Genomic DNA, 24,337 nt, shown 5'->3' with positions numbered 1-24,337 from the left:
CTCAAGTGATCCACCCACCTTAGCCTCCCAAAGTGCTAGGATTATCACCATCAATGATGGGCATAAGCCACCATTCCTGGCCATGATAGTGAATTCATATATTTTTCTCTGCATTCTCTCATTTGTTACTTGACATATTTTGTTACTGTAATTTCTAGGTCACAAACATGCAGGCTTGTTTGTTATGGTTGTATCTTCTTGTTTTATTATTCCTTTTAGCAGTACATACTGCCCCTCATGGCATTTTTTTGTCTTGAATTTCATTTTATCAGATTGTTTCTTCAGCTTTCCTTCAGTTTATTTTTTTCCTGTGATATTTTCCTCTCATTTTTTGTGTCTTGTAGATAACATTGTTGGATTTTCGAACAGATGGACCAAGAACTTAAAATAAGCATGATAATATGTTTAAGAAACTTAGGAATTCAGAATGGTATATTTTATCTGGTTTTTGTCCATCTTTGATACAGTTGTATGTACTCTTTGAGTGATTAATTATTTTGGTTCATGAGTTTCTTTTTCCTGGGGTTTTCAGCTACTCTGTTTGGTTATGTATATTGGGGAAATAATGGAAATCCAAGTTCGATTCAAGTTCTTGTCTGCTTCTGAGAGGAGGGTGATCCCCAGGCAACACAAAATCAGCATTGATCATTCCTGATTGCTGTCATTTTACCATGTAACAACACTGGACACAGTTGTACTTTGAAACTCCTAGACAGTAGTGGAAGGAGACCTTCTTTTAAAATTATAATCTACCAGCCAGGAAACTTGTAAGAGGAAAGGCTGGAACAGTGGATGCTGAGGATGGCCAGTCAGCCTGCATCTGTTTTCATTGAAACCTTACAGCTAGGCAAGGTGCCTCATGCCTGTAATCCCAGCACTTTGGGAGGCCAAGGTGGGTGGATCACTTGAGCCCAGGAGTTCGAAATCAGCCTGGGCAACATGGCAAAACAAAAAATAGCTGGGCATGGTGGCATGTGCCTGCAGTCCTAGCTGCTTGGGAGGCTGAGGTGGGAGGATTGCTTGAGCCTGGGAGGTTGAAGCTGCTGTGAGCCGAGATTGTGCCACTGTACTCCAGCCTGGGTGATAGAACCTGCCTCAAAAAACCAAACAAAACCTTATACTAGCAGGGCTCTTACCCTGTCCTGGTTTTACCGTGTACACACTTGGCAAGCAAGAGACAGGGAATGATTTTCCCAAAGCATAAATGGGTGAGAACCAAGGACAAAATGTAAATGCTTTTTTTCACCCTTCCCCACGTAGCCCTCCTACTCCCGGTCAGTCCTCAGCAAAGCATTATTTTCTGAAGTTTTTTATTTACTTGTATCAATGTAATACTGTATGTATATGTAATTTTAAAAATTAAAAAACGATTAATACTAGGCTTATGATGTGAAACAGTAGTTTCTTGCTTTACCTATTCCCTCCCACATTTCCTCTCTCTAGTCTTGTTTGTTTTCTGGTACATTACTTACCACTAGATTTCTAAATAGTGTGCTTATATTGCTAATTAATGATTTTTAAATTTTTAGCATTTTCTATTGATTTACTATTGTGGAACATGAGTTTAGCTCTTTCATACCACTCAGCCTTACCTTTACCACCATTTTCCCTTCCTTTATCTTTCCCATTATAGTGATAGCGATATCAAGTGTTTATGTTATTTTAACTATATATAAATACTATGTTGACTCTTCTCAGTTGTGTATGATTACATTACCTTTCTTGGAAAATCTTTTGTTTTTCCTGAAGTTTTCTTGTTTTTTTTTTTTTTTTTAATTTTATGTTGTTTCCTTTGTCATTCTCATCTGTAATTCCAGATTTTCTATTAGAACTGTAAAACCCCTTTACTTCTGTCCTTCCGTCCTTCCATCCATCCATCCATCTGTCCGTCCTTCCTTCCTTCCTTTCACTTTTTTTTTTTTTTTTTTTTTTTTTTGAGACAGAGTCTTGTTCTGTCACCCAGGCTGGAGTGCAGTGGCTTAATCTCGGCTCACTGCAACCTCCACCTCCTGGGTTCAAGTGATTCTCCTGCCTTAGCCTCCCGAGTAGCTGGGATTACAGGCGCGTGCCACCAGGCCAGGCTAATTTTTGTATTGTTAGTAGAGACTGGATTTTGCTGTGTTGGCAGGCTGGTCTCTAACTCTTGACCTCAGGTGATCCGCCCGTCTGAGCCTCCCAAAGTGCTGGGATTGCAGGCATGAGCCACCCTGCCTGGCCCCTTATGAGTTTATATGCTTTTTTTTTTTTATTCCCCTTATTGTCACTTTAGTAGGGTTTCAGAAGACAGTAGAGATGAGCACTTATGTTCATTCTAATGTTAAACTGAAATTAGTGTTGACTTTTATTTATTTATTTATTTTGAGATGGAGTCTCACTCTGTTGCCCAGGCTGGAGTGCGGTGGCACTATCTCAGCTCACTACAACCTCCACCTCCCAGGTTCAGGCTGTTCTCCTGCCTCAACTTCCCAAGTAGCTGGAATTACAGGTGTGCGCCACCACACCTGGCTAGTTTTATATTTTTAGTTGATGGGGTTTCACCATGTTGACCAGGCTGGTCTGGAACTTCTGACCTCAGGTGATCCACCCACCTTGGCCTTCCAAAGTGCTGGGATTACAGGCGTGAGCCACCGTGACCAAGGGTTGACATTTAAATTTTAAATTAGAAAGTGTTACTATGATAAACTATACTTGAAAGTCATATTTAGTTATTCGTAGGTTAATAATGTTACTGTAGAATAATGTAGCTGTGTGTGTGAAAGAGTGGCTGATTAGACTGGCATGGTTAACCTTTATGCTTTTAAGTATATAGAAATTGACAGATTGTTGAATGGCATGTGAACTGTTTTGCCTATAGTTCTTTGAGAGTTTATTGTTCATTTGTCCTTTTTTCCCCCTATTTCTTTTTTCAGCTAAGCTTCTTAAGATGGAAGTTGTTCCTTAATAATGGCTAAAGCCCTATGGGAATATGTTCTTTGATTTATTACAATAAGTTAGAAAGTCCTTATTACTGTCAGGCCAAGATGCTAACTTTATGAGGCACCAGTTTCTCCTAATTGAGAGTTTTTTCCCCCACCTCACAGAATAATCGCATATAATAAAAGCTAATTTACCCACTCCTGAAGGTAAAATACTTACTCACTTTCACATATCTCTATATAGTACATTACTGGATGATGTAAATAACAATTCTCTTTTGTTGTATCCTGAAGTACCCTAGAATCTTCTCAGGAAGACTACGTTAGATTCTGAAAGGTAGCTTGCCATTATCAAAAGATAGTACTCCATACTCTACTGTCTCAGGAGAGACAGGAGACACCTTCTGTCTCGTCTTTACATTCTAATCAGAAATTAAAGAAAATAGGAAGGTAGAGAACAATAAGTGTATTTTGTTAAGCACTTGGTTCTTTGAATATTTGTAATCTATAATAGAGTATAGATGTTAATTTTTTTTTTCCTCAGACGGTGTCTCACTTTGTCAGCCATGCTGGAATGCAGTGGCATGATCTTGGCTAGCCACAGCTACGACCTCCCAGGCTCAAGCAGTCTTCCTGTCTCAACCCACCAAGTAGCTGGGATGCACCACCACACCTGGCTTTTTGTATTTTGCTAGAGATAGGGTTTTGCCATGTTGCCCAGGCTGGTCTTGAACTCCTGATAGAGCTCAAGCACTCCACCCACCCCAGCCTCCCAGGGTTCTGGGATTACAGGCATGAGTCACCGTTGCCAGGCCAATATTAAATATTTTAATTAGAGTCAGTGCTAAATCATTGCATTCTACTCTAGGACTATGCCAGGTAATAGTGTATTCTCTTTACATTTCAGTTTATGGAGGAGTTTTTTTTTGTTTTGTTTTGTTTTGTTTTTTTTGAGATGGAGCCTCACTCTGTTGCCCAGGGTGGAGTGCAGTGGTGCAATCTCAGCTCACTGCAACTTCTGCCCCGCTGGGTTCAAGCAATTCTCCTGCCTCAGCCTCCCGAGTAGCTGGGATTACAGGTGCCTGCCACCACACCCGGCTAATTTTTGTATTTTTAGTAGAGACAGGGTTTCACCATGTTGGCCAGGCTGGTCTTGAACTCCTGACCTCGTGATCCACCCGCCTTGGCCACCCAAAGTGCTGGGATTACAGACATGAGCCACCATGTCCGGCCGGAAGAGTTCATTTTAATATTAAAAAATATATGCTATGAATTGTGGTTTCTGAGCAGTAATGCATATACTTTGAAATCATTAAACCTTTATAAAATTTTTGTTTTCAAAATGTAATTGTTACTATACTCTGTGTATTTTATCTTTGATAGATTAAAAATACTCTGATATCTGCTCAAAGCTGACATATTCAGAAATTTATGAAAACTAAGCTAAGCTGGGAAGCATAGTTTATATTGAAATTTGCTTAGGCTCATTGCCCAAGTTTAGTTTGGAATCCCTAACCTGCCTGATAGTTTTAGATCCTTGAGAATACCCCTGTTTTAACATAGTAGGTCATATTTTCAAAATGCCTACAAGAATGGTTTATGTAGAGTATTAAAATCTTAAGACTGGGATGGACTCTGAGATACTATTTTTCATTACATCTTTATTTTGGAAAACTTACTAGAACTAGTATTTCCCCCCTAAATAGCTGAAAATTTTTACAGAAGCATTGTTGTGACATTAGGAGCCTTGAGACTTTAAATTTCTTTGTTTTGTTTTTCAGAATAATTTTGGATTCAAGAAAATATGATTTGGTTATTTAAATGTAGGTTTAATGTTTAACATACAATCCTTGTGGTTATCTAAGCCTTTTGTGTGTGTGTGTGTGTGTGTGTGTGTGTGAGAGAGAGAGAGAGAGAGAGAGAGAGAGAGACAGGATCTCTCTCTATGACCAGGCTGGAGTGCAGTGGCAGTGGTGCAATCAGGGCTCACTACAGCTTCAACCTCCTGGGCTCAAGCAATCTTTCTACCTCACCTTCCCAAGTAGCTGAGACCACAGGCATGAACCACCATGTCCAGCTAATTTTTAAAATTTTTATAGAGACAAGGTCTCCCTGTGTTGCCCGGATTGGTCTTGAACTCCTGGCCTCAAGCAGTCCTCCTGCCTTGGCCTCCCAATGTGCTGAGATTACAGGTGTGAGCCACCTTGCCTGCCCTTTTTTTTTTTTTTTTTAAATAGCATTTTAGGAAGGCACGTTTCTCAAGTAATTATGTAAAAGGAAGTTCTTTTGATTGGGAAGAAAACCTTCCTGACAGGCAAAATATTGATACACAAGCCTCTTTTCCTCCTGACATTTTAGCCTTTTGTGTAAGTTTATGTTTTTATTACCATCCCCTTTCCTCTGATTCCTAGTTGCTTTCCCCTGACATTTTCTGTCATTAATTAGGTTATAAGTGGCAGATACATTTTTGGAAGAGACTCCAGCATCCTGTGGTAGTGACCTGTTACTACGCCCTACCACTCTTTGGCTGTGTAAAAACATTGCTGTCAATACCTTTTCCTTTGTTCATTCTTTGAATTCTTGTGTGCTTGAAATCAGAATTTTCACAGATTCATGGTTGTATAACATCAGATTTTCATTTTTTGTTTGACCTTATTTGTTTTATTTGTTTGAATTTTCTTCTTTCTAGGGGTGGTGTGGTAAAATAGAATATGAGTTAACTCAAGGCCTGGTATGTTGGTTCACACCTGTAATCCCACCAATTTTGGGAGGCTGAGGCAGGAAGATCACTTGAGTATAGGAGTTTGAAGCCAGCCTGGGCAACATAGTGAGATCCCATCTCTACAAAAAAATTAAATAAATATTGTGGGTGTGGTGGCCTGTAGCCCTAGCTACTTGGAAGGCTGAGGTGGGATGATCTCTTGAGCCCAGGAGTTTAAGGCTGCAGTGAACTATGATCATGCCACTGTACTCCAGCCTAGGTGACAGACTGAGACACCCCACCCTCCCCACCCCCTCCCCACAATCGTTAACCCTGTGTTAAGTTTTTTTTGTTTGTTTGTTTGTTTTTTGTTTTTTGTTTTTTTTGAGACGGAGTCTCGCTCTGTCCCCCAGGCTGGAGTGCAGTGGCGCGATCTCGGCTCACTGCAAGCTCCACCTCCTGGGTTCACGCCATTCTCCTGCCTCAGCCTCCAGAGTACCTGGGACTACAGGCGCCCGCCACCACGCCCGGCCAATTTTTTCTATTTTTTTAGTAGATATGGGGTTTCACTGTGTTAGCCAGGATGGTCTCGATCTCCTGACCTCGTGATCCGCCCGCCTCGGCCTCCCAAAGTGCTGGGATTACAGGCGTGAGCCACTGCGCCTGGCCAACCCTGTGTTAAGTTTTAAAAAGCAGGCCAGGGTTGGTGGCTCATGCCTCTAATCACAGCACTTTGGGAGGCCGAGGCGGGCGGATTGCCTGAGGTCAGGAGTTTGAGACTAGCCTGGCCGACATCTCTACAAACCCCATCTCTACAAAAAATAGAAAATACAAAAATACAAAAGTTAGCCAGGCATAGCCTATAATCCCAGCTACTTAGGAGGCTGAGGCACACGAATCTCTGGAACCTGGGAGGTGGAGGTTGCAGTAGGTGGAGGTTGCAGTGAGCTGAGATCATGCCACTGCACTCTAGCCTAGGCGACAGAGTGAGACCCTGTCTCAAAAAAAAAAGTTTGAACAAGCTAGTCTTCATTAATTAGATAATGGGAAACAGTAGTATCTGACAGTCTTCTGCAATTTTAATTTTAAAGGGTTTATTTTGTATACTTTTTCAAAAGCAGTAACATATTTAAGGTAAACTTGAATGTTTTTTGATGGAGTAAAATATGGATTGATAAAAGGGTTTTAAATCTTTTCAGTCTGTTGTTTCTTTTCCAAATGACTGTCCCCAGAGATACCATTTGTTGATCCACTTTCTTTTTTTTTTTTTTTTTTTTAAGACGGAGTCTCACACTGTCGCCCGGGCTGGAGTGCAGTGGCACGATCTTGGCTCAGTGCAACCTCTGCCTTCCAGGTTCAAGTGATTCTCCTGCCTCAGCCTCCCACATAGCTGGGATTATAGGCGCCTGCCACCACGCCTGACTAATTTTTTTTATTTTTAGTAGAGACAGGGTTTCACTATGTTGGCCAGGCTGATCTCGAACGCCTGACCTCATGATTCACCTGCCTCGGCCTCCCAAAGTGCTAGAATTACAGGCATGAGCCACCGTGCCCGGCCTGTTGATCCACTTTCATAGTTGGTAATAAAACTTTATTGCTTATCATTTGGTATGATAAACAACCAAAAGTTAGTGATTTCGATGTCTTCCTTATTCTCTTTTGCCTTTGCCATCATTATAACCTAGACTTTTGCTCCTTCATATCTGGTAGTTTAACCCCATTCGGTTGTCATGCACACCTCATATCCAGAACTTCTTTCGTTATGTTAGCCGCCTGCCCAAGAATTTGGGAGTGTCTTTTCCTGGTGGCTAAATTAGACAGAACTGCCAAAGATAGTATATAGGCAAACTGCTCATTTCTTTTCTTGTCAATAAGCTTGATGTTTGACATATATTTCTCTCTTTGGCTGAATTACATGCCGTGTGCTCTCATTTTTTCCCACTAGTATGCACAAAAAAATGCTATCCTATATTTTTTAAAAGTTGCTGACACACTTTGCTTATAGGAGTGGTTTTCTAGCTAAGCTTCTCAGAATCCTCAAAAAATCTATGAATAGTCTGGTAAGTAGTAGAGTATGTTTCTTCTTTTTGGCTTGTGTCCTTTGCCTGTTTTACTGTAGAAGGGTTTGTCTTTATGTCTTGATTTAGAAACACTCATATAACGCTTTGAAAAAAATTTTAAACATTTCCCCCATTTTGTGGTTTTGCCTTTAACATATAAACAGTATGTTTTGTTATATAGAATTGTTTAACTTTTATTTTATAAAATTCATCTGTTACTTTCTTTAAGGTTTTTAATCTTTGGTGTCATGCCTAAAGAAAGTATACCAGCATGGTGGCTCACATCTGCTTTGGGAGGCCTAGGTGGGCGGATCATGAGGTCAGGAGATTGAGACCATCCTGGCTAACATGGTGAAACCACATCTCTACTAAAAATACAAAAAATTAGCCAGGCATGGTGGCACGCACCTGTAATCCCAGCTACTCGGGAGGCTGAGGCAGGAGAATCCCTTGAACCCGGGAGGCAGAGGTTGCAGTGAGCCAAAATCGTGCCACTGCACTCCTGCAGCCTGTGCAACAGAGCGAGACTCCCTCAAAAAAAAAAAAAAAGAAGAAGAAAAGAAAGAAAGTACATGGTAAGCCGGGCATGGTGGCTCACACCTGTAATCCCAGCACTTTTGGAGCCCAGGGCAGGTTCATCACCTGAGGTCCCAGCCTGGTCAACATGGTGAAACCCCATCTCTACTAAAAATACAAAAATTAGCAGGGCGTGGTGGTGCGTGCCTGTAATCCCAGCTATTTGGGAGGCTCAGGCAGGAGAATCGCCTGAACCCGGGAGGCAGAGGTTGCAGTGAGCTGAGATGAAGATTGCGTTGCCAGTGTACTTCAGCCTGGGGGACAGAGAGAAACTCCATCTCCAAAAAAAAAAAAAAAAAAAAGTGCATGGTAGATTTAGTGTTTTTCGTGAAAAATTTAGAAAGAATATAATTGATGTTTATTTTGTACGTTTTGGAATTATTATTTTAAACTTATATTAAGGACATTCTAATATGGGGCAAAACTGATGACTAATTTTATTGGGTTTTGTTTGTTTTTTGAGATAGAGTCTTGTTGTGTCATTCACTCTGCTGGAGTGCAGTGGCATGATCTCGGTTCACTGCATCCTCCGCCTCTCGGATTCAGTGGATTCTCCTGCCTCAGCCTCCTGAGTAGCTGGAACTACTGGCATGTACCACCACGCCTGGCCAATTTTTGTATTTTTAGTAGAGATGGGATTTCATCATGGCTCACTGCAACCTCTGCCTCCTAGGTTCAAGCTATTCTCATGCCTCAGCCTGCTGAGTAGCTGGGATTACGGGCATGTACCACCATGGCCCCGTTTAATTTTTGTGTTTTTAGTAAAGATGGGATTTCACCATGTTGGCCAGGCTGGCTTTGAACTCCTGGTCTCAAGCAAGCAATCCTTTTGCCTCAGCCTCCTAAAGTGCTGGGATTACAGGTAGGAGCCACCATGTCTGGCCTGATTACTAATTTTATCTGCTGATGTTCATATATGTAAGTATATGAGGTGTTAAAGATACTTCATCAATAAGGGCAGAAAAAAACGGAAAGGAAAAACTTCCTTAGCACTAGAATGTCTTCCTTGTGGTGGAAAGCAGACAGGCCATGTAGCTTTGAGCTCCTGTGTTCAGAAGATCAGTTACCCAGGATGTCTTATCCTGGCTGTCAAGGATCCCATTTCTTAGATTAGCCATAACAAACCATTCATGAGTTATATGTATGTAACACATGGTAATAATAATAGAAACTCTGAGAGCCCAAAATGCTAAATAATTCTATTGTTATTAACAATTGAATCAACTATTTAAAAAGTTGTTATGAAAGTAATAACATACTTTGAACCTTTTCAACTCTTCTGGAATTACTCCCACATTTCTAAATATTCTTAATTTACTTTTTAAGAGATGGTGTCTTGCTTTGTCGCCCAGGGTGGAGTGTGGTGTTGCAGTCATAGTCCACTGCTGCCACGAATTCCTGGGCTCAAACTATTCTCCCGCTGAAGCCTCCTGAGTAGCTGGGACTGCAGGCCTGCCACCAATCTCAGCTAACTTTTAATTTTTTTTTTTTTTTTTTTTTTGAAACAGAGTTTCACTCTTGTTGCCCAGGCTGGAGTACAATGGCGTGATCTTGGCTCACTGCAACCTCCGCCTCCTGGGTTCAAGCAATTCTCCTGCCTCAGCCTCCCAAGTAACTGGGATTACAGGCGTGTGCCACCACACCCGACTAATTTTTGTATTTTTAGTAGAGATAGGGTTTCGCTGTGTTGGCTGGCTGGTCTTGAACTCCTGACCTCAGGTGATCTGCCCACCTTGGCCTCCCAAAGTGCTGGGATTACAGGCGTGAGCCACCGCGCCCAGCCAACTTTTAAAATGTTTTTGTAGAGATGGGGTCTTGACATGTTGCCCAGGCTGGTCTTGAACTCCTGGGTTCAAGTGATCCTCCCACCTTGACCTCCCAAAGTGCTGGGATTGCAGTGTGAGCCACTGTGCCCAACTTACTTCCTATCTGTCTCACTATCTATCTATCTATTTTTTTAAGACAGAGTCTTGCTCTGTCGCCCAGGCTGGAGTGCAGTGGTGCGATCTCGGCTCACTCACCGCAACCTCCACCTCCTGGGTTCAGCGATTCTCCTGCCTCAGCCTCCCGAGTAGCTGAGAGTGCACCACCATGCCCGGCTAATTTTTGTATTTTTTAGTAGAGACGGGATTTCACCATATTGGCCAGGCTTGTCTTGATCTCCTGACCTCGTGATCTGCCTGCCTTGGCCTCCCAAAGTGCTGGGATTACAGGCATGAGCCACCACACCCGGCCTTCTAAATATTTTAAATGCCGTTTTTCATTTTTAAAATTTCTAGTTTGTTGTTAACTGTCATACTTCTACTGTGGAAGATGAGGATTTCTCTCATTACTGTAACACCCCATCCCATAAACATACTCATTAGCTCCCCATATTTCCAGTAGTTATAGTTTTAATTTAGACTAATTTTCAGTGTTTACATTAATATAACTATGTAAATAATAGTTCCGGTTGAACCATGTCATACACCATTATTACCTTTTCTTTCACGTGTAGTGTAGTGTTTTGTTTTTTGTTTTTGCTGGAATTCCTCTTCATCCCTCCACATTTAGTTTTTTTGTGTGGTTTTTTTTTTTGTTTTTTTTTTTTGAGATGGAGTCTCACTCTTGTTGCCCAGGCTAGAGTGCAGTGGAGTGATGTCGGCTCACTGTAACTTCCACGTCCCAGGTTCTAGTGATTGTCCTGCCTCAGCCTCCTGAGTAGCTAGGATTACGGGTGCCCACCACCACACTCGGCTAATTTTTGTATTTTTAGTACAGATGGGGCTTCACCATGTTGGCCAGGCTAGTCTCGAACTCCTGACCTCAGGTGATCCACCCACCTCAGCCTCCCAAAGTGCTGAGATTACAGGCGTGAGTCACTGGTGCCCGGCTCACATTTAGTTTTCTAATGTGCTTATCAGTAATTCATCCCTGAACTCTGACAGAGTATAAAATCTCTTTAAATACACATGGTTATCATACTTAACTGAAATGTAATTAACTTTTTTTTTTTTTTTGGAGACAGAGTCTTGCTCCCTCACCCAGGCTGGAGTGCAGTGGCGTGATCTCAGCTCACTGCAACCTCCACCTCCCAGGTTCAAGCAGTTCTCCTGTCTCAGCCTCCCGAGTAGCTGGGACTACAGGTGCCTGCCACCATGCCTGGCTAATTTTTGTATTTTTAGTAGAGACGGGGTTTCACCTTGTTGGTCAGGCTGATCTTGAACTCCTGACTTCAGGCGATCCACCCGCCTAGGCTTCCCAAAGTACTGGGATTACAGGCGTGAGTCACCGCACCCAGCCAACATTTTTAATTTGATCAAAACATGTGAAGGTAGAAAGTTGTATGTGTCATAAATATAGCAATTGGTGGATTTTCACACACTGGGGCATCTGTATATCTAGTCTTCAGATCATGAAAAAAGAAAATTGCCAGTACTACAAGAAGCCCTTTCTTGTGTTCTCTTACAGAACCATCTTCCCATCTCCCAGGATAATCCCTATCCTAATTTCTAACAGTATGAATTAATTTTGCGTATTCTTGAATTTCATAATAGAGTCATACTCTTTGTTCATAGGAGTTCTTTATATACTGTGCATATTAAATCATTTGTTGGATTGTGTATGTGAATCCACATACATGTATTGTGAATAACTTCTTCCACTCTGTGGCTTGCTTGTTCCCTGTTTTAATGATTTTTTCGATGAAACAGAAGTTCTTGGTTTTAATAAAATCAGAATTATCAATGTTTTCTTTTATGGATATTACTTTTTGTGTCCTATTTTAAAACTTTTGTCCCCTCCAATGTCCTAAATATTCCTGGTTTTTTTGGTGGTTAAGTATATATAACATAAAATTCACCATTTCAGTCTCAATCTGCTGACCTTGTGATCTGCCCGCCTCGGCCTCCAAAAGTGCTGGGATTACAAGCGTGAACCACCGTGCCCGGCCATAATTTTTTTTATTTTTTGAATCTCTTTTGTGTCAGGCTTCTTTGTCATATATGTTGATGTGATTTATCCACATTATGTGTAGTTGTAGATCATTTGTTCTCATGCTAGGTAGTAATCTATAAATGACTCTTCCACTTCATCCATTCTCCTATTGAGGGTCATTTGGGTAGTTTCAGATTTTGTCTGTATGTATATTCCTATTTATGAACATTTCAGTTTTTGTATTTTGGTGAAAATATTTATTAAGGAGTGGACTTTTTGAACCTTAGGATACATATATGTACAGGTGTAGTAAGATTGCCAGTTTTCTAAGCTGGTTGTACCTGTTCTACATTCCTATAAGCACTATATGAGAGTTATGGTAGTTTTGCATCTTTGCTAGTCTTTTTCATTTTAGGTATTTTGCTTTTAATTTGCATTTCCTTGATGACTAATGATGTTGAACACCATATTAACTGAATTTATTTACTGGCATTTAGATATCCTCTTTTGTGAAATGCCTGTTCAAGTCTTTTGCTCACTGCAAGCTCTGCTTCCTGGGTACACGCCATTCTCCTTCCTCAGCCTCCTGAATCCAAAATTAGCTGGGCGTGGTGGTATGCGCCTGTACTCCCAGCTACTTGGGAGGCTGAGGCAGGAGAATTGCTTGAACCTGGGAGGTAGAGGCTACAGTGAACTGAGATCGTGCCACGATACTCCAGCCTGGGTAACAGAGCAAGACAGGGCCTGCCAAGTGCCAGCCACCTCAGTGGAGGGTCAGTCAGGATGGTGGCCCCTGTCCTCTCGGCACCCTGTTCTTGTTCGGTGTCCAGGAAGAATCAGCTCACACGAACTATTTGAAAGGTGATGAATGCAGAAGACTTTATTGAGCAGTGGGTGGCTCTCAGCGGAAAGGGAGGCTGGAAAGGGGATGGGAAGGTGATCTTTCCCTGAAGCTGGGCTGTCTCTGGCAGGCCCCTCTCCGAAGCCGCACTGTCTGAAGATAGCCGAATTTTTCCTATGCTCAGCTGCTTGTATCCTTGACACTCAGCCGCTTGTGTTGCTCTGCCAGCTGAAGTCTTTTTATGGGCACAGGATAGGGGCGGAGCAGGCCAAAAAGGCAACATTTGGGCTGAAAAATAGGGTCAGCTGTTTTCACTTAGGGCAAACTTAAGGGTGGGGCTTAGCCAGGATCCCAGCCTTTCTGTCAGTTTGACCTTAAAACCTGCAGCACATTATATAGCCTTACTAGGGGGGATGTGTGTGTGTACACACACTTTTTTTCCCCACATACTATTATTGAACATTTTAAAGATTTGTAGTTGGCAGACTTTTGACACTTTGAGCAAGTTAATAAGAAAGCATGTTTTAACCACCCTTTTCTTGGGGTTGCGCTGCTGTCCAAGGATTGCATAACAAGGGCAGCACTGCTAATGCCTACACAACACTCCCGCCTCAGCTAGAGCTTTGCTTTACCTTGGTGCAATTTTTGGAAAAATGAAAACCTGCTCTACCCTCCCCCCAAAAAATATGTCTTGATTGCTTTTGCTGATGTTATGTTGGAAACATATCCTATGGCAGATGTGATCTGATGACGTAGCAGAAAAACTCAGCAGTGGAATATCCTCATTTCACACTAAATCCAGGCACAAATCCAAATACAACAGTAACCACTACATTTGCCATCAGCTGAGCTTTTACCAAGTATAATTTTATTTAGGACTAGGAAACTTTTTCACCTACTTAATAGTATGTTAATAAATAGGTAGCAGGAATAATTGGGATATATTTCATTATTCATATGTAATTGTTTTTTGGCCAGGCAATGTGGCTCACGCCTATAATCTCAGCACTTTGGGAGACTGGGGTGGGTGGATTGCTTGAGCTTGGGAGCTCAAGACCAGCCTGGGCAATATGGCAGAATCCTGTCTCTACTAAAAATGAAAAAAACTAGTTGGGTGTGGTGGTGCAGGCCTCTAGTCCTAGCTGCTTGGGAGGCTGAGGTAGGAGGATTGCTTGAGCCCGGGAGGTCGAGGCTGCAGTGAGCCCAGATTGTACCACTGTACTCCCGCCAGGGCAAGAGACCCTGTCTCAAAACAAACAAAAACATGTAATTTTTTTTGTCATTGCTGAAATTCCATCTGAAAATAATTAGTAGGATAACAAAACTTATTTAATACTGCACATTGGGGGTTACCTAAATTTTGCTCCAAGTCAGTTTATACTTGGTTTTACATAGTTACATATACAATGTTTTATTTATTTATTTATTTTGAGACAGAGTTTCGCTCTTGTTGCCCAGGCTGGAGTGTAATGGTGCAGTCTCAGCTCACTGCAATCTCTGAGGCCTCCCGGGTTCAAGTGATTCTCCTGTTTCAGCCTCCCTAGTAGCTGGAATTACAGGCGCCCACCACCACACCCGGCTAATTTTGTATGTTTAGTAGAGACGGGGTTTTCACCATGTTGGCCAGGCTCGTCTGGAACTCCTGACCTCAGGTGATCTGCCCACCTCAGCCTCCCAAAGTGCTGGGATTACAGGCGTGAGCCACCGTGCCTGGCCGGGACATAATGTTTTTTTAATGACTTTTTGCTTATGCATTTTAGGGTACATCTTTGCCTAGATATTTTTTATTTTTAAATTATTTTTTGTTTTGTTTTTGTTTTTTTATTTTTTTGAGATGGAGTTTCGCTCTTGTTGCCCAGGCTGGAGTGCAATGGCGCGATCTCGGCTCACCGAAACATCCGCCTCCTGGGTTCAAGGGATTCTCCTGCCTCAGTCTCCTGAGTAGCTGGGATTACAGGAATGTGCTACCACACCCAGCTAATTTTTGTATTTTTAGTAGAGACTAGGTTTCACCATATTGTTCAGTCTGGTCTTGAAGTCCTGACCTCGTGATCCACCCGCCTTGGCCTTCCAAAGTGCTGAGATTACAGGCATGAGCCACTGTGCCCAGCCTTATTTTTATTTTTTTGAGATCGAATCTCGCTTTGTCACCTAGGCTGGAGTGCAGTGGCACACTCTCGGCTCATTGCCACCTCTGCCTCCTGGGTTCAAGCAATTCTTCTGCCTCAGACTCCTCAGTAGCTGGAATTACAGGCTCATGCCACCATTCCCAGCTAATTTTTGTATTTTTAGTAGAGATGGGGTTTCACCAAGTTGGCCAGGCTGGTCTCGAACTCCTGACCTCAGGTGATCTGCCCACCTCGGCCTCCCAAAATGGTGAGATTACAGGCGTGAGTTACCATGCCCGGCTTTTATTTTTATAATGTGCTACGTTTGGGGAGACTAGGAAACCAAGGAAAGTTATGATGAGGGTACATTAAATTAAAAAGAGGATCTTGGGAGGAGCCAAGAAGTGTGAGAACGAGTGAGTAGAAAAGTTAGAGCATTAGGAGACAGTGAAATTGGAGAACCCCAGGAAATAAAGTGGTTCAAGAAGACAAAATGATAAATGGGAAAATGCTTTTTGGTAGTCATAGATGACTGGAAAATTATCTATTCCTCAATAAATAGGTCATATGCATTTATGTCTATATTTTCTTAACTGTTAATTTCACAACTGAGTGATGAAGTGATACAGTTAGCTCAATGGCTGACATATAGTAAGCACTTAATGAGTATTATTTATCACTACTTGGATCTGTCATTGTTCACTTACTCCCTCAATATAGAAAACTGAGAGTTGTCCTTGAATTTTTCTTTCTCCTCAATCCCAATATTAAATCAATTACTGAGTCTCATTGACTATACTTCCTATGTGTCTCAAAAATACGTTTTGTGTTTATTCCAACTGCCTCTGTCTTTGCTCACATGTGTAAGCCTTTCTGCATTATTTTTCCCTTTGCCTGTAAGGTCCCTTTCACCTTGGCCTCAATACTTGGCTCAAGTAGTACCCCTTTGTAAATTTTACCTGAATGTCTCAGCCAGAATTAGGCATTTATTTCACTGTGCTCTTTAAGCAACTAGTAGAGATTTCATTTGAGGCACTTAATTTGTAATCATTTATTTGCATGCCTGTCTTTTAATTAAAACATAGCCATTCAGGCATAGTGTTCTAAATATGTTTATTTCCTACCTCCCATATTGGTACATGGTAACATGTTTGGTTTTCAGTTAACAATATGTTGAGAAATTGAATAAGTGAAAATATTTACATAAATAGTGTTTGTATAATTAAAAATAGGTGTCTGATGAGTTCGGTGATTTCATTGAGGGTACACTTAGTCCATTGTCAGGGTGAGTTGAAACTTTAAAAATTAATTTAAATAGGATATGCTTGTGAGTGGTTCAGGCATTTTAGGGAGAACATATGTGGTAATGGTACAGAAATGTATTTTGGAGGTACTTGTTCTTTTTATTTATTTTTAATTCTATTTGCGATGGACTAGAGGAAGTACTTGTTCTTATGAGTTTGCGTATTAGTCAAAAAAGATGTAAGGAGTTGCCCGAAAAAGAGCCTCTCAAGATTGTAATTAACTTCTGTAACAATTGCTTCTATTGAGTGACGTCTCAGATTCATTTCTGTATTTATTTTTTTTGAGACGGAGTCTCGCTCTGTCGCCCAGGCTGGAGTACAGTGGCGTGATCTTGGCTCACCGCAACCTCCACCTCCCGGGTTCGAGCAATTCTCCAGCCTCAGCCTCCTGAGTAGCTGGGACTACAGGTGTGTGCCACCATGCATGGCTAATTTTTTGTATTTTTTTAGTAGAGACGTGTTTTCACCATGTTAGCCAGGATGGTCTCCATTTCCTGACCTCGTGATCCGCCTGCCTCAGCCTCCCAAAGTGCTGGCATTACAGGTGTGAGCCACTGCACCCGGCCTATTTCCTGTATTTCTTGAGACAGCTGATATATAGGTCAAATTTAAAACTTTACCTCATGAATAATTTTTTTTTAATTAAAGACTATTTTTTAGCTGGGCATGGTGGCTCAAGCTGGGATTACAAGCATGAGGCACCATGGGAGACTTGAGGTAGGAGGATCTCTTGAGTCCAGGAGTTCGAGACCAGCCTGGGGAACATGGGGAACTATCTCTACCAAAAAAAAAAAAAAAAAGTTATCCAGGCATGGTGGTGTATACCTGTAGTTCCAGCTATTTGGGAGGCTGAGGCAGGAGGTTCACTTGAGCCCAGAAGATTGAGGCTGCAGTGAGCTGTGATCATGCCATGGCACTGGTCTTGGTGACAGAGTGAGACCTTGTTTCAAAAGAAGAAAAAGACCCTCTTTCAGAGCAGTTTTTAGGTTAACAGCAAAATTGAGAGGAAGTTACAGATGATAATTTTTTTAAATGGTAAACTTCAATATTTAAAAATCGAGGCACCAGGCATGGTGGCTCACGCCTATAATCCCGGCACTTTGGGAGGCCAAGGCGGGCAGATCACCTGAGGTCGGAAGGTCAAGACCAACCTGACCAACATGGAGAAACCCCGTCTCTACTAAAAATACAAGATTAGCAGGGCATGGTGGCACATGCCTGTAATTCCAGATACTCAGGAGGCTGAGGCAGGAGAATCACTTGAACCTGGGAGGTGGAGGTTGCAGTGAGCCAAGGCCACACCATTGCACTCCAGCCTGGGCAACAAGAGCGAAACTCCATTTCAAAAAAAAAAAAAAAAGATTTGGTGTGTGTATGAATTTGGTTAGCAGATAACGCTTTAGTACACTTGCTTAACGGTTTCAGAAATAAATGGTTAAGATTTCATATCAGGCCGCGCTCTGTGGCTCTCACCTGTAATCCCAGCACTTTAGGAGGCTGAGGCAGATGGATCACTTGGGGTCAGGAGTTTGAAAGCAGCCTGGCTAACATGGTGAAACCTCATCTCTACTAAAAATACAAAAATTAGCTGGATGTGGTGGCAGGCACCTGTAATCCCAGCTACTTGGGTGGGTGAGAGAGGAGAATTGCTTGAGCCTGGGAGGTGGAGGTTGCAGTCAGCAGAGATCGCGCCACTGCACTGCTGCCTGAGCGACAGAGCAAGACTCCGTCTTAAAAAAAAAAAAAAAGATCTAATATCATAGATACTACTTTAACTTAATTAAATGGACCTGTAGGTAAATGAAACTAATTTTTCTCTTTAATTTTGTGCTGCAGTTTTTCTCCCCCACCCCTTAGCACAGCAATGGTAAAATGTCTCCTAGGTCATTTAGGGCTGGACAGCCAACTGTGACTTCTAGATATAATGAACTATTACTAAGTTATTATTTTTACAGTTTAACAGATAGCATGATTAAGCAGAAGTTTATTGATAACTTGAATAAAAGGTGACTGCAGAAAGAACCAGTGCTTATGTATATGCACTGTATAACTGCAAAGTAAAGATGATAATTCCATATGTGACCTAAACATAAGACTCCCTAAGGCTATCAAACTTCCTAAGGAAGTTCAGTTATAACTCATAGATTTCATATGTACACAATTTCGAATGAAAAATATCCTGTAATTTATATTAAAACTTTTTTGGGGAGGGGCCAGGTCTCACTCTGTCACACAGGCTGGAATGCAGTGGTACCATCACGGCTCACTGCATACTTGACCTCCCAGGCTCAAGCGGATACTGCCACCTGAGCATCCTGAGTGGTCATAGGCTCAAGCCATCATGCCTGGCTAAGTTAAAAAAATTACGGTGTGTGTGGAGACGGGGTTTCACCATGTTGTCCAGGCTGAACTTGAACTTCTGGGCTCAAGCGATCCGCCTGCCTTGGCCTCCCAAAGTGCTAGGGTTTCAGGCATGAACCAGCCACTGTGCCTGGCCTAAATTTTTTTTTTTTTTTTTTGGATGGAATTTCGTTCTGTCACCCAGGCTGGAGTGCAGTGGCACGATCTCCGCTCACTGTAACCTCTGCTTCCCGAGTTCAAGCAATTCTCCTGTCTCAGCCGCCCAAGTAGCTGGGATTACAGGTGCCCGCTGCCATGCCCGGCTAATTTTTGTATTTTTAGTAGAGATAGGGTTTCACCATGTTGGCCAGGCTGGTGTTGAACTCCTGACTTCAAGTGATCTGCCTGCCTCGGGCTCCCAAAGTGCTGGGATTACAGGCATGAACCACCGTGCCCAGCCTTAACTTAGTTTTTATATTTTCAAACTTAATTGAGTGTATCATTCCAGATGTCAATTTTCAGTGCAAAGTAGGTATAGACCATTGTATAGAAGATTCACAAGTGAAAAATCTTCTTTTTTCAGTTTATAAAAATAATAACATGTTTATTATATCAGTCATAAAGAAGTTACAAAGTTCTTTAAATGCCCCATTCTTCCTCCGTTGCCCTCTGTTCCTGAGCTGATCATTGTTAATGGTTAGGAATGTGTCTTTTCAGTCTTTTTAAATATATACATAATGCATATGAAGAAATATATATGCACACATTGTTTTATATATGCATATATATTATTATTATTATCTTTATCCTACCCGCCCCCTCCTCCATTTTATTTTGTAATTAATTTCTACTTTTCATTTCATTTGTGAAAATTTCAGAATAGTTTTTTTGTTGTTTGTTTGTTTTAAGACAGGGTCTCGACTTGTCTCCCATACTGGGGTGCAATGTCAGGATCATAGCTCACTGCAGCCTGGGTTCAAGCAATCTTCCCACCTCAGCCTCTTGAGTAGCCGGGACTACAAGTGCACACCACCATGGCTGGCTAATTTTAAAGAATTTTTTTGTAGAGTTGGGGGTCTCGCTATGTTGCTGAGGCTAGTTTTGAACTCCTGGGCTCAAGTTGATCCTCCTGCCTCAGCCTCGCAAAGTGCTGGGATTATAGGCATGAGCCACTGTACCCGGCCTCAAAATGTATTTTTAAAATATGTTTTGTTTTACCTTTTTTTTTTTTTTTAATTGGCCAGGCTGGTCTCGAACTCCTGACCTTGTGATCCACCTGCCTCGACCTCCCAAAGTGCTGGGATTACAGGCGTGAGCCACTGCTCCTGGCCAAGTTTTGTTTTACTTTTTAAAAAACTTTAAATGAAAATTACTACAGCACCAACTAAATAACATGTATTTTTGAGACCTAACTGTAATACTATTATCACAACTATAAAAGCTCATAATTCCTTAATATCCAGTCAATGTTTACATTTCCCTTGTTCTCATAAATTTAGTTTGTTCAAATCATACCCTGAAATTACTAAGATCTATAATGGGTAAGAGCAAATTTTCTAATATATTGAACTTTATTTTCCCTTTTACTTCTTGTGAAAAATACTTTAATATTTATTAATGCTCCTGAATACAATGATAATGATTTAACCTTTGATTTGATGATTTAAGATTATCTTGGAGCCAGTCGTGGTGCCACACCCCTGTAGTCCCAGCTACTCAGTAGGCTGAGGTGGGAAAATCACTTGAGGTCTTGAGTTTGGGCAACATAGTGAGACCCTGTCTCTAAAAAATAAAAAATAATTGTGTCTTGGGATCCATTTTTGAAGTTTCTCTTAAAATTTGTATATGATCCTCATGATAACTCCCTAGGGTCAGTGTTTTTCGCCATTTTACATAAAAAGGAACTTGAAATCCAGAGATTTAAATGAGTTGACCTAAGGTCAGAGGCCTAGCAAAGACAATGCTTAGAATTGTGCCTGACAAATAAAAGATAGAAAAATGTAAATTAAATAGTCAAGAATCATGCCAGGGCTACAACACAGGGCTACTGATTCTAGTACCTTCCCTTCTTTTAAAATCATTATATTGTTCTGTGAATATAACTGAAATGGTATGAGATCTCATATTCATATGTTTATAGCAAGTTATATCTTATTTCATAAAATTTCAAAAAGGAAAGAAATTTCAGTGACAAGTTGGCTGAAGTAGGAGTATTAAATATGTGTATGAGGTAATACAATATTTCACCATATACATGTGAAATAGTATGTTTAAATTGTTAATAAGGGCTGGGCATGGTGACTCACACCTGTAATCCCAGCACTTTGGGAGGCCAAGGCAGGTGGATCACCTGAGGTCAGGAGTTCGAGACCAGCCTGACCAACATGGTGAAACCCTGTCTCTACTAAAAATACAAAAATTAGCCAGGTGTGGTGGCATGCGCCTGTAACTACTCGAGAGACTGAAACAGGAGAATTGCTTGAACCCGGGAGGCGGAGGTTGCAGTGAGCCAAGATTGCGCCAATGCACTCTAGCCTGGGCGACAGAGCAAGACTCCATCTCAAAAATAAATAAGTAAATAAACAGTTAATAAGGTTCTGAAAAATAAGTAAAGTAATAGAGGTAGAGATAAAATTGTATAATTGCTCAGGGAAGCATTACAGCAGGACATTCCCCCTGAATGTTAACTTCAGCTGAATAGTTGAGGATTGTAAACTCCGCTGAAGGAGTTCTTAGTACAATTTAAATAGCCTTACCAGAAGCACACCAACCAATGTTACCTCTTCTAGTGGTAATGTAAGCATACTTTAGGCATGATGCTTTAAAAAAATCAATCATAAGGCCGGGGGCGGTGGCTCACGCCTGTAATCCCAGCACTTTGAGAGGCCGAGGTGGGCGGATCACGAGGTCAGGAGATCGAGACCATCCTGGCTAACATGGTGAAACCCCGTCTCTACTAAAAATACAAAAAATGTAGCCGGGCATGGTGGAGGGCGCCTCTAGTCCCAGCTACTCAGGAGGCTGAGGCAGGAAAATGGCATGAACTCGGGAGGCGGAGCTTGCAGTGAGCCGAGATCGTGCCACTGCACTCCAGCCTGGGCAATAGCGAGACTCCATCTAAAAAACAAATAAAATAAATAAAATAAAGAGTTCGAGACCAGCCTGACCAACATGGTGAAACCCCAAGTGTACTAAAAATAACAAAAATTAGCCAGGCATGTTGGCACATGCCTGTAATCCCAGCTACTCCAGAGGCTGAGGCAAGAGAACAGCTTGAATTTGGGAAGTGGAGGTTGCAGTGAGCTGGGCAACAGAGCGAAACTCCATCTTAAAAAAAAAAACTACTTCTAGAATAAAGTCAAAAGGGTCACATTAAAACTACTTATGATTGAATTTTTTTTTTTTTTGAGACGGAGTCCCACTCTGTTGCCCAGGCTAGAGTGCAGTGGCGCGATCTCGGCTCACTGCAAGCTCCGCCTCCCAGCTTCATGCCATTCTCCTGCCTCAGCCTCCCGAGTAGCTGGGACTACTGGTGCCCGGCACCCATGCCCAGCTAATTTTTTCTGTTTTTAGTAGAGATGGGGTTACTCCTTGTTAGCCAGGATGGTCTCAATCTCCTGACCTCGTGATCCGCCCGCCTCGGCCTCCCAAAGTGCTGGGATTACAAGCGTGATGAAGGTAGTATTTTTAAAAGATTATATAGTAGATAATGGTCAAAAAGCTGAAAGTTCAAGAATAATTCAAAATATTAGTAGATGCTTAGAGAAAATACAGAAACCCCATTAATACTACTAACCAATATTTATTAAGATTTAAGTGGAATATAATTAGGTTTGGTAAGGCTCTAAGAAAACTAATTCCATAATCATCAAGGTCTTAAGGTTGGTATTAATCTTTCCAGTTGTCTTATCTAAAGCTGGTAGTATTATAATCTAAGGGCAAGTAGGTAAAAGAGGTAAAACAGTGAAAATTAGCAATATATAAAACAGCCTTCATGATTTTTGCCCCTGTCTGTCTGTCTGTCTGTCTGTCTCTCTCTCTCTCTCTCTCTCTCTCCCCCGCTCTCCCTCCGTCTTTCCTCAGCCTCCTGAATAGCTGGCATTACAGGCAACTGCCATCACGCCCAGCTAATTTTTGTATTTTTAGTAAGTGATGGGGTTTCACCATGTTGGCCAGGCTGGTCTTGAACTCCTGACCTCAGGTGATCCGCCCACCTCAGCCTCCCAAAGTGCTAAGATTACAGGCGTGAGCCACTGCACCCATCCACCTATTTATATTTTTATATCTTTTATTTGTCAGGCACAGTTCTAAACATTGTTCAAGCATTACCTCATTTAATCCTCATACAAACGCATTAAATAAGTACCATTATCCCCTTTTTACTGGTGAGGAAACTGAGATATAAATTAAGTAATTGAGCAATACGCAGCGGCTCACGTCTGTAATCTGTCCAGGAGAACGATGGCTGTTTGGACCAGTGGCCCAGGTCCAAACTTACTGAGTAAAGTAATTTACTGAGGCAGTTGTAAGTAAAGGAAGGCAGGCCAGGTGCAGTGGCTCACGCCTGTAATCCCAGCATTTAGAGAGGCCGAGGCAGGAGGATCATTGAGCCCAGGAGTTCGAGACCAGTCTTGGAAACATGGTGAAACCCTGTCCCTACAAAAATTAAATGAAAAATTAGCCAGGCCTGGTGGTGCACATCTGTAGTCCCAGTTACTCTGGAGACTGAGATGGGAGGATCGCTTGAATCTCGGAGATGGAGGTTGCTATGAGCCAAGATTGCACCACTGCACTCCAGCCTGGTTGACAGAGTGAGACCCCGTCTCAAATTTACAAAAAAAAGGCAGATTTATTAGAGAACATAGGAAAATACATTGCGAGGGATGCCAGCAGCCTGCCAGAGAGAAGCCACCTGCAGAGAAACAAAGGCTTGGTAGAGATTTTATAGGATAGTGTTTATGCTGTATGCTGAAGAGGGCTTTGTGGAGTACTGAAAATGCCAAGGTTGCAGTGAGCTAACTTGCAGGTGTGTGGTGATAGTTGGGCACAGGAAGATTGTGAGTTATTTACACAGGAGGACTTATGTGTCCTGGACAATGAAGAAAGGCTGACTTGTGGCTTATCTGTTTCTTTTATTGCTTTTCCCTCAGTCCCACTAGCCTGACTCCTTTCCCCTAATTAGGACTACACAGAGTCCCCAGCATTTTAGGAGGCCAAAGCGGGAGGATTGCTTGAGCCCAGAAGTTTGAGACCAGCCTGGGCAAAGTGGTGAAATCTTTACAAAAAATCAAAAATTTAGCTGGGCATGGTGTCATGGCCTGTGGTCTCAGCTGCTCAGGAGGCTGGGGCAGGATCGCTTGAGCCTGCGAGGTCAAGGCTGGCAGTGATCCATATTTGTGCCACTGTACTCTAGCCTGGGTGACAGCATAACCCTGTCTTAATCAGTCAATCAATCAGTCGATCAATATAAATTAAGTAAGGGTCGCTTAAGATAACAGCTGAGTTGTAGAGTCAGGATTCAAACCCAGATAGTCCTGGCTTCTTGAGTCAGTGTTCTTTACTGCTATCCTGTGCTAT

At 41.9% G+C, this 24,337-nt stretch overlaps 1 protein-coding gene and 1 non-coding gene across 4 annotated transcripts in view; both read left to right on the top strand.

Annotated features, from left to right (window-relative positions):
* The window catches only part of UBE2R2 (ubiquitin conjugating enzyme E2 R2), a 103,065-nt gene that overhangs the window by 37,875 nt on the left and 40,853 nt on the right, over positions 1-24,337 (top strand). The gene's annotated exons all lie outside the window — the stretch shown is intronic.
* Positions 13,536-13,661, top strand: LOC112204477 (U4atac minor spliceosomal RNA). Its single transcript, XR_002938119.1, has one exon. It is a non-coding gene; the product is annotated as a U4atac minor spliceosomal RNA (small nuclear RNA).

The sequence above is a fragment of the Pan troglodytes genome, chromosome 11 (assembly GCF_028858775.2).
Source record: "Pan troglodytes isolate AG18354 chromosome 11, NHGRI_mPanTro3-v2.0_pri, whole genome shotgun sequence".
NCBI lineage: Eukaryota > Metazoa > Chordata > Mammalia > Primates > Hominidae > Pan > Pan troglodytes.
The sequence above is the reverse complement of the archived record's forward strand: the minus strand, read 5'-3'. Positions and strand labels throughout refer to the sequence as shown.